The following is a 12,336-nucleotide window of genomic DNA, read 5'->3' on the forward strand; positions in this document are numbered from 1 at the left end:
CAATTTTGTTGGTTTTCTCACTCCTTATGAGACCCCTCTATGTTGCTTGGTAGGTTGATATGTAAAGGTTTGGGCCCTCTCCTACTTTATCTAATCAAAACAATCAATGAGGAGTTGAGAATATAGTAAAATCAGAGAGAAAAAGTCTACATAATAATAGAAAAGGTGCAGGAATACAAATTAGATATGTGTAGTGTAAAATCAATCTACAATCACATAATAAACCTAAGATCAATTAAGATTTTGTATACAATTTTTGACATTGATTGTTTCCAAATTATGTATTTTTTTGATATGAAATTGAGTAGAATCTACAGTGCACCAATACTATCTTAATCGTTAAGTATATTAATAAAATATCCATACCCTTATACATTTAATTTCCTAAAATAACATGAATTTACACAATTTATTTTTTTCAACTACTAATTTATTTAATCTAGACTAATATATAATAAATTGATTATATTTATTGAATTAAGTCGATAGGCTTTTAGTATGAGGTTTTGTTTGCCAGGAAAGTGTCAGCCATCTAGAAAAAGTTATCGGAAAAAAAGGCGATTGAAAACTCGTTTCTAGGGACATTTATTAGCACATTCCGTATGCAAAGGATAGTTAATGTTCTTTAATACATTTATTAAAATACGAACTGCAAGTTGTATGCATTCAGATGAAATGCAAGTTGTATGCATCGAGATTTGGGAATCGTATTTTGGAAGTGATTATTTTTGGAGCTATTGTTGCTCGAAGTGATTAGGGTTTTCTTTGCCACAAGAAGATTGTGAATAGAAAGAACTATTTCGTCATCAAGAATAACGACAATGACTCTGACAAGGAGTAGGGTTTTCCTTGCGCCATTCAAGTTTTCAGGTATTTTTAGGTATTCAACATTTTTCATCATGATTTAAGATAACTGAAGGAAGCCGCTATGTTCATTATCCATGTTTTTGCTTTAAATTTTTGTTGTTAATTTCTTAGGGCTTTCTTTGCCAAGAGAAGATTGTGAACAGAAAGAACTGTTTCGTCATCAAGAAGAACGACAATAGTTTTTGGAGCTATTGTTGCTTGAAGTGATTAGGGTTTTCTTTGCTAGGAGAAGATTGTGAACAGAAATAATTGTTTCATCATCAAGAAGAACAATAATGATTCCGCCAAGGAGTAGTGTTTTCTTTGCACCATTCAAGTTTTCAGGTATTTTTAGGTATTCAACAATTTTCATCGCGATTTAAGATAACTGAAGGAATTCGCTACATTCATTATCCATGTTTCTGCTTTATATTTTTGTTGTTAATTTCTTAGGGCTTTAAATTGTTGTCAAAATAATACAAGGAAGTAGACATTGTCAATCTGTATTTATTTTGCCCTAGATTTGTCTATTTTTTCTGAAGGGTTCATATTTAAAGATTCATCAATTGTACTAATCCCAAGCTGCTCAGTCAAAGACCTATTATGAAACCCATCTGGCAAAGTCCCCTCAGAATTATTAAAATCCACAACCATCAGACACTTTGTTGACCCCCCCTTTGAACTCATTGGCATGGGATTGGACCTGTGTATATGCTGAGGAACTCTTATTCCATTGCTGCAAGCTCTCATCCAGTCCAATGGATTTGAATTCAAATCAACACTCAAATTAAGCCCATCTTCATTATACACAAAGAATTGAAAACTACAAGACCCAGATGATTTAGACCTGCCCTCAATACATGCACTGTATTGGGTCTTCATTGCATTAGGCTTAGACACATTCTGCGTTAAACCTCCATTACCCAATGCAGAAACCTTTGCATCAATTTTATCCATGTCACCATCAGGGGCCATCATTACAAATCTGGTCTGTTTCAAAAGGGCTAAACCAATACAGTGTAGCTAATACAAAGGTGAAGGATCAGACATTCGTAGAAGATTCGAAATAAGTCAAGGAAAAGAAATGGGTTTTGGGTTTTCCCACAAATATGTAGAGGACAAAATTCAAATTCAGTTGTCACTATCTCTACTTCCACTATAAGAGGTCATTTCCTTCCCTTTCTCTGTTCCCCTATTGGAGTATTTTACTATAGAGATCCTTCTAAATATAGTGGATTTCTCCAATTGATTAGTAGTACTTCTTCCCCTTTTGTTTCATATGTTTCTGTGTAGAAATTGATGTACTCAGAGGGCAGACATGTCGTAGTGGAAATACAGATCTCTCAATGTGTGTGCATGAAATCTGTACCATTACGAATCATGTTGTAGAATCTATACATGCATATTACATGTGTGTAAGATGTGATTTTAACAACACACCCTGTACCATTTTACTTTACTAGGCCCATATGTTTCATGGCTCTTTAATAGTTTTCACAACAAATTCTAAAAATTGTCAGGATTTTAAATTTGTTAGTTTAAAGTTTTTAGTTTGTGTTTATAGAACTATAGGGCAGAGACAATTTTAACTACCTAGTGATTAAATATTCTAATTTCAGTTAATCAAAATTTATTATTTGTAATATATTATAGTATAAATTTTTTAAGTAAAATATAAGATATCTAACTTTTTAAATTTTGAAAACTATTTTTCATCCATTTCACTAAATTAGAGGATTGTCAAATGAGCAAATTTTTAAGCAGATTTTGTCCTTGGCTACACCAAAATAAGAGAAATAAGGATCGATCTTGTTGTTTAGGTTCCTTGTGAGCTTGAGTAAGATTTTATAAAACAAAGAACTTTAATTGTTAAGCGTACCCTGAGCACATCCATCTGTAGATGATGAGTACCTTTTGAACCCATTAAAATTACGCCTCTATTTTCTTTCATGGATAAACTTTAATTTTTAAAAAATTTGAAAGCATCTTGCTAAGGTGATTTGGGATCCTAAGATGATGTTCCACAGGTCATTCCATAGGAGCATTTTTAACCACATCGATTGTTTAAGGAATGCTTAATTTCTTGAAACCATTAAGAAACACTCATGTACAAAACTTATTAAATTTGGTTTATATCAAACCATTTCTATAGATGTAATGAAACTAACGGCTACCAAGAGAAACACAGATATTGATATAATTTCCAGTTTAGAAAGTGAATTATTTTTTTTCTTCTAATTTTTAATGCCTTAGAATACTTCTCCCTAACCAGCTAGCTGTCTGATAAAATTGTCAATTTCTTTCCAAAATTGGATATCTGAAATACATTAGAAATTATCCAGACTCCTGTAAGCAGAAATTTGGTTCATCATGTCTTATTTATTCTAGTTGTTTTTACCTGTAGGTCTTCTTCCAACCTTGAATAAGTTGCACATTTTGTTCTTTCGGCTCCTATAGTTGAAAAAAAAATGAAGTGCAAACCTTCAATAGGCAGAATTTGGATTGATTTTATAGGCTGATCTTTATAAGGGTTTTCTTATTTAATTTTATGGAAAAAAGTATTGAAAAGCTAAAATTTACCATGGCTGGCTAGATACAATACTGATCGAAATGGCTATATTCTGCACTTTCTCCAAGCAAGAAAATCTTTTGCTCAGGATAAATGTGGATTCTACTATAACATTCCCTTTCATCTCAAAGTAGAAGTAAAATTTTAGTATCAAACCAGTGGTTCATGCGGATTGCATTAAAGTATCAATACTCACCTCATTGATTTTTTCCCTTTCTTGTGAGCAAGTTTGAACTTGCTATATGTTTTCAAGTGGCTAAGTATGAGTTTGGCTTGGCTTTCTGAAAAAACTAGTAGAATCAACTCTTTTCTGAATTATATGAGCAACTACAATGAACACCATAGCAAATTCCATTGAATATGTATATGGTTGTATATGTCAACTATATACATATGCATATACATATACATACAAGTTGACTGAATTGTTGTTGATGGTATATGGTGGTATATGTATATTTTTGACTGGTTGTTGACACAATGCATATGATGGTTGACTGAATTGCAAATACGCTTGCTAAAGTGGCTCCAAATTCAAAACATGTCAGTATCCCATAAATTATTTATGCCACCAACCCTCACCATATATGTACAACCATAGAAAATAGAACTATCATCTCTTCTTTTGCATCAATTTGCATTGTGCAATAGATGTAAGTATCCCATAAATTACATGTCACCAACTCTCACTATATGTACAACCATAGAAAATATGTACAACCAATACATATACAAATTAGCTCTATATGCTGGATCAATCTATACGCTATCGTATGTTTACAACCCTCACTATCAATCTTTACATTGTCCTATGCATCAAGAAATTTAATTTGAGAAACTTTAATATATGCCATATATGTATCAAAAACTAAGACAAACCCTCACATATATGCCATATGTATCAAGAACTTTGAGCAACTTCAATGAATGCCATAGAAAATTCCAATTAATATACATATACATCTAAGTGGACTGAATTGTTGGTGACCATATATGGCTGTATATGTATATTTTTTATTGGCTATTGACACAATGTATATGGTTGTTGACTGAATTGCAAAGGTGCTTGCTAAAGTGGCTCCAAATTCAGAACATATAAGGTGTAGATTCATTTCAAAGAACTTGAGTGCATCTACACTGTCCTATACAATATGTTTGACAAAAAGTCACAACTATAATGAATGGCTTAGAAAATTCCACTGAATATGTATATGTCTGTATATATCAACTATATACATATACAACTCTTTTGAGGCTTTCTAGCAAATAGTTCATGCACCTTGTCTTTGCTTCCCTATTTTGCATTTATCTACTAGGACAGTTGCAATGACATCTGAAAAAGGGTGTCTACGTGTCCATGCACTTCAAGCTGTCTAGAATGAATTTATATTGTATATTGTCTGGTGATTGGTGCAACATAGGTGTGTATATATATGTGTGTGTGTGCGCGTGCGTGCATATACCGCAAGCTATCTAAAATGAACATACATCCTATCTATTCTATTTCAGAACAATTTATAACAGAGACTACTCTAACAGTAGCATACATTGAATATTGGCTGGTGATTGGTGTAATACAGGTGTATATGTATGCATATATATCTGTGCATAGAATTTTAGCCATTAGTAAAGGCCTCTTTTGGTGATTAGGTAAATACTTAGATGTATAATCTGATGCATTTCCAGACTAAGTTTTACAAGAAAAAAACACCACATTGTAAGATGGAGACCAAAATTCTCAACAATAAATAAAAGGCAGCTCACTGTAATTCAAGTTTTCTAAAAAAATAGCTTGATCAACATTTTCCATATATTGTAAGATGGAGACCAAAATTCTCAACAATAAATAGAAGGCAAATCACTGTAATTATTTTCTACAAAAAATTGCTTGATCAAAATTTTCCATACATCAAATATTAGTGCTTCGAGAATAAAATCTTGCTTTCCTTTGTATATATATATATATATATGTACACTTTGATGTGGATTCTTCTTAGGATTTATTAGCCTAAAGTTGTAATTCTTTATCTCCATAACAAACAACCTGAGAATTGGCTACCCAAAGGGAAAAATTTCCTATGTCTTGTGACCTCTTCAGGATTACAATGTTCATTTTTTGCTTTCACTCTTTCTTTCGACATACATGTTCAAGTCAAATAGTTTGAATATTGTATTCCAACTATCAATTATGAAATATCATTGCTGCATTCTTTTGGGTGTTTTAGTTTATCATATTAGCATGATGTTTCTTCCAACATTTTTAATAAATAAATACTATTCATAATTCTGTTGCATTCCTTGTTCTACCTGGTAGGCATATACTTTTGGCAACATACATGTTAAAGTCAAATACTTTAAAGATTATATTCCAACTATTGATTATGAAATATCATTACTGCATTCTTTTTGGTGCCTCAGTTTATCGTATTAGCATGATGTTTCTTTCAACATTTTTAATTGATAAATATTATTCATAATTTTGTTGCATTCCTTATTCTGCCTAGTAGGAATATACTTTTGGAACAAGTTCCACCAATTTAGGATGCTAATACTTAAACATTTTCCTTTTGCATTTCAGGTTTCTTAATTTGATTCTAAATAATTGTAGTTATGATCAGGTCAAATAAATAATAAGCAAGTCAAATAGTTTAAAGATTGTAGTCCAACTATTGATTATGAAAAATCATTGCTGCATTCTTTTTGGTGCCTCAGTTTATCATATCAGCATGATTTTTCTTCCAACATTTTTAATTAATAAATACTATTTATAATTCTACTACATTCCTTATTCTGCCTTGTAGGAATATACTTTTGGAGCAAGTGCCCCCAATTTAGGATACTAATACTTAAACATTTTTCATTTGCACTTCAGGTTTCTTAATTTGATTCTAGATAATTGTAGTTATGATAAGGTCAAATGAATAATAAGCAGTGATGCAATACATATAATCAATCTCATGCTACTGCTTATACACCTGCTACAATTATCCAATATTTTAAGAAAATATCTAATTTCAAGCAAATATTAAATTTTAAGCAAATGCCAGGGACTCCAGCTGCATTTCAGCACTTGTTTCATTTTGTTTTTGCTTTGGATTTGGTGCCTATGTCATTCAATTTGGGAGGATTGTTATTTTGTTAATTTGAATTGGGTATGTTGGTTGGACTAAAGCTTTGGTTTGGGATCTCTATGTTAGACACATATCGAGAGGGTTCAAACTCATACACTTCAGAATTTCATACAATACAAATGAATAATTTAACAAACCATATGTGCGTTCAGTCTTTTGCATCCTCCCCAACTGCTTCATTAAGGGACCATTTTCACGCTAAGGCAATACATATATATTCATGTATATATATATATATATATATATATATATTATGTATGTGTTCATCTATATTGATATGTATGTATTTTCAAAGGTTTCCACATGTGCAGTGTCTATATCCATTTGTTTAGTTGTGGTTGTACATGTATGTCCAAATGTTGTCTTCTACATGTATGCATTCATGTGTGTTACTGATCCAAATTGGTATAGCTGAAACTTGTATTGTCCTTCTTTTTTGGGTGTTGTCTTCTCTTGTCCTCAAGTGTAATATGAATTGTGTTTGTCATTAAAATATGATCACTTATGTTTATTTTTGTGACATAGACTTTCTATTTCACCGTACAAAACCCCATTCCTCATCTCTAGAGAATAGTTTGCATAATGTCATCCGCAATAGCCTCTCCTGATGGCTCAGAATAGCCTTCTACAGAAACTTTGGTGAGCTTATTCATTCATATGTTTTCTCATATTCATCTTAACTACAATCATTATATCTCTATTTGTTCTTTTCTTTTGCGAAGCATTGTCATCCATCAATGTAAGCGCATATATCAACATATGTCACTGTTTCAAGTTTTTTTTAGATTTGTTTATATATTTATAGATATATATAAATAAATTGATAGAGGTGTTCTTTGCATTGTCCTTGTGAATTTGCATGAGTGAATACATCAATCTATAATCTGTCCATGCACACAAAACAACATCTATAAAGAAATGCACACATAGATAGTAATACAAATTGGAAGCTCCAAAAAAAAAAAGGTTGTCATACCCATGCCTATGCATACGAATGTACATAACCTTGTGTATCTATTTGGTTGTCTTCTACTATCCTTGCAGGAAGTGCAACCACAACTACAATTGACCCCACATGCAATCTTGTGCATCAACGCTGGGGATGATGTCCCCTCTCCAGTAGTTTAGCTTTTGTCTTTTGAAAAATTGATAGCCGATGAAGATGACAGTGCCCGATATAGGGTTGTTTTGTTTGATGCCACGCACATGCAATTGGCGATCCTCCCGCCTAAGTATAGTGATTTTCTTCTTTCAGAGACATTAAAGATAGGCTCTATCTTATCATTGATAGCTTATGCTTGTAGAAATATTTGGAACTCGAGGTAGGGCCCTCTATATGTTCTGATGGTTTGTTCTTGGCTTTTGAAATCTCCCTTTGCACACTATCCAGATTATTCAACCTCTTATTTTCTTCGTTTTATAGGACTATAGTAATATTCAGCCTTGCTGTCAAATTTACAAATTCTCCATTGCTTGGAAAACCTAGATATCTATTTAAAGAGCAAGAACAAAAAATGTTGGGTCGGGACACACCTGCCACAACTAAACATTCCCTTAAATTTGGAATACACCTCCCACCTATGCAACACAAATCTTTTGTTAATATTAGCCCGATTAAAGCCTTGAACCCCTATCAAAATAAGTGGACGATTAAGGGGCATGTAAAAAACAAGAGGAAGATGCATCAATATAGTACACCAAATTCCACTGGCCAAGTGTTTAGTTTTGACATGATAGATGATGAAGGTACTGAAATTAGAATAACTTGCTTTGGCGATGTAGCAGAGATGCATTATCATAGGGTTGAAGTAGGCACATATTATACTATATCAAAAGGTTGCATTAAAGAAGATGACACAAAATGGAACAAGCTTAACAGTCATCTTGAGATAACTATGGACAACAATTCAGTATTGAAGCGTTGTGATGCTGTTGTTGATAGTCAAGGAAATAATTCATGATTCACACCGATTAATGAAATTACATACTGCACCAACAACACTTTAGTTGATGTTATTGGTATTGTAGTTGTTGTTGGAGAACCCTCATTAATTTGCAAAAAAGATGGCAGTGAAGTAACAAAGAGAATTGTCAAAATAAATGATGTCTCAACTTTTACTATTGATGTTAACTTATGGGGAGCAACTTGGCAAGGGTAGGTCAAGATTTGAAGAACATGCATGCAACCCAAACAGTTGTTGTCCTTGCAGTCAAAAATGCCCGTGTTGGTTATTTCAATGGAAAGGTTATTAACACAACCATAGCAACAACTCTAGCTATAAACCCTTCTATCCCTGAAACAGAGACACTTATATCAAGAGGAAAGATTCCAGATGACCGTTTACCATTGTCTTGTGTTGCTGGACAACTTAACTCACAATACAGTAGGATGACAATCACAACTATTTTAGAACGTACAAGTGTTCTCTCTAAAATAGTTGAAACTACTATTAGGGCTGTTGTGAAAATCATTAAAACTGATTCTTTTTGCTATCGAGCCTACCCTTTGAAAATTAATGGCAAAGAGTGTAAAAAGAAATGTGTCCAGTAAAATGATAATGTATAGTTTTGTTCAAGATGCCAAACTCATGTGCTAGAATGCAATTACAAATACTTATTGCAGATGAAGCTCCAAGATCATACAGGAACTCTTTGGGCTACTGCCTTTGATGAGGTTGGCACAAATTTGCTGCAAATATCTGCCAAGGACCTTTACATGTTGTAGTACGATTTAACTACAAAGAGAACACCTTAGACTATTATCAAGGGTGTCCTTTTATCTTGCTTTATTTTCACACTTTCTGTTACAACAGATATGTACAATTCAGAGCTCAGGCTCAAATCAACAATTACTTTTCTGCTTGCAAAGATTGCTCGGATGAGTATAGCTGCAGTGTACTAGACCAATTAGATAGTGATGCTTTTCATTGGCCTTTTAATCTTCATAGAATAGATAGCTTGTTACTAGTTTTTGTTGGTAATCAACAAACAGAACTGAATTATTGATGGTTGTGTATATCAACGCTATCTAAACTCATGTTTTTTTTGGCTGTCCAAAACTTTTAGTTTTCGACATTGATTTTGATCTAAAATTCTCCAATAGTTGCTTCTACTTAAACTTGTTTATGTTTGCTAGAATTGTTCATCTTACCTAGTCAAACCAATTGTTGTTTTGTTCTACCATGCTTCCATGCATCTAAAATATATCGAATGCAGTTTTGCTTCTTTGCATCTTTTGTTTTATATCCTTTTGTGCCTTTTTATGTTATGTTGTTATTGAACATCCATGTTTTCCAAATATTCTTAATTTGTATATCTGTATTTATACTATGCTGTTAAAACATAATAATAAAGAAACCATACAGAATGGACATTCGCGCAAATATTAAAACAAGAACCAATAGCTTCAATCTATGTTGTTTTAACAAATTCCTTCACCTCCAAATCATAATTTCTAAATTATGCTACTCCACCGCACTACATCTGTCCAATTGAAATTATAATCTGCAATGTTAATGACTTGTATGATGTTGTTTATGTTTACTATTATTAAATATTCAAAGCATTTAGTTGACCTGCCACTTTTTTTTATTGTACTGTTTTCAATCCTTTTAGATATGTTCTAATGATTGGTCCAAACACAATTCTGCTTCTCATTATTGTTGAACTGTAAATTGAAATTACAATTTTGAGCATCCTTGACAATTGACATACAGTTAAAACTTAGGTTCGCTGCCCTTTTCCTCTTTTGAAAACAACAACTTTCATATACTTTCTTTGTATTCATTAGGTTTATGCAAATGTATGTTGCCTTATATGTTCTCTCCAACATTTACTAGTATGCATAATCATTTACATCTCCATCTATGTATCACGATATACAAAGATACATATAAATTGCTATATACATTTACATATATTTCCATACACATACATGCATACATATGGTCCTCCATAGCTGCAAACTCGCATACATACAACCACATATGTACTTGTATAAATGTACATGCAAAGGAAGACATTCACAATAGATATATATGCACATGCACAACCTTATATATCTTGAAAGTTGTGTATCTGCATATGTAAGTAAATCTGTGTGTAACATATTTTTTATGTGCATGCATGTATCAATGCATAAATGATTATATGCATGGGTTTGTACTCTTGTGTCGAAATACATATACATGTATGTGCATTTCATAGAAATTTCTATATACATTTTTTAAAAAATGCATACACATACATGCATACATATAGTTTTACATAGCTACAAACTTCCATGGATATAATACATATGCATACATATGGTCCTGTCCAGCTGCAAACTCCCATTCATACAACCACATATGCACATACATGCATGTACATACAAAGGACGGCACTCACGATGGATATATATGCACATGCTCAACATTCTATATCTTGAAATTTGTGTGCCTACATATTGTAAGTAAACTTGTGACTATCCATATTCTTTTATGTGCATGCATGTATCAATACATGTATAGTTATATGTATGGGTATGTGCTTAAATTTTGTGCAAAAGTATTTAACATATGCAATTCAAAGATTGCATCAAACACAAGTTTCAAACATTGTTTTTAACAGTTGTTTCTTGCACAGTCAGAATCTAATATACTCTATTCATTTAAATTGTCTAAAATTTAAATGCAGACCACAACCCAAGAATGCAATCTTAGGAAAGCGAAAAAGAGAGAACAAAATTGTCACTATGATGTAGAACATAGAGAAGAAATCTCTAAAAAGCCTCACCTGGAACGAATGAAACACAAAATGCTTTTGTTTGTGCCTACACCATGCAAAACCCCACAGATGATAGATTCAGATTCACTTATTCTAGATCAGGACCTTCCTTTTTCATGTGGCCCAACCAATATTGTTTCGCAAAAAATACAAGAACCTTACTTGAATTGTAGCAAACTACAACAGAAACATGCAGCACAAAACGGGCAACCTCTATACCATCAGGCAATATTGCAGACTACAACAACACATCAATGCACAAAAAACCGTTTCTCTTCTATAGAGTACATTCAAACATTGCAATCCTTCTGCCATTGCATTGATTAATTGTCCATGCTTCAAACATGTAGTATTTGTAAGGAAAGATATATTGGAATGGTGATACGCAGGAACCAACAACATATTATTTGTTCGAGATGCTTTTCTGAAAGTGGTGTTCATCGTTTCTCTTTGGAAAATAACTTGGACCCAGGTGAGCAACCCCTTGTGTTAAAAAAACTTACCCAAGTAGAGGAGATGCTTATAGCTAGGGTTGCTCCTGTTTTGCGAGTCAAACATGCAAGAGGTGGCCAATACAAATACACTGGTCACACTATAAGTTTTCCCCAAGATATTTCAGAAATTGCAAAGCTTTTACCATGAAAACCAAAAGACCTTGAAGTCCTTATTGTCCACCGAAGTAATATACAAGGCAAAAAATATGATTGCTATGTAAATAAATTTCATGTTATGGATGCATTGAGCTATAAAATTCAACATGACTAGTACTATAATGATGTTGTCATAGACTTTGATGCTGTCAACTTGCTTCCTGATACTACTACAGATATATCAAATATGTTGTACTCTTTAGAAGAAGATACTAATGTAACAGCTATTCCACCAACAGAAGAACTTGACAATTGCAATGAACATGATGCAGAAATTTCATCATCTTTTTTTCCAAAACTGCCTGCTCCAACCCGTGAACTAGATACAATTAAGAGAACCTTGTAGTTAGATGTTGATACTGATAATAATGTC

Source organism: Cryptomeria japonica, chromosome 3 (assembly GCF_030272615.1).
Source record: "Cryptomeria japonica chromosome 3, Sugi_1.0, whole genome shotgun sequence".
Classification (NCBI taxonomy): domain Eukaryota; kingdom Viridiplantae; phylum Streptophyta; class Pinopsida; order Cupressales; family Cupressaceae; genus Cryptomeria; species Cryptomeria japonica.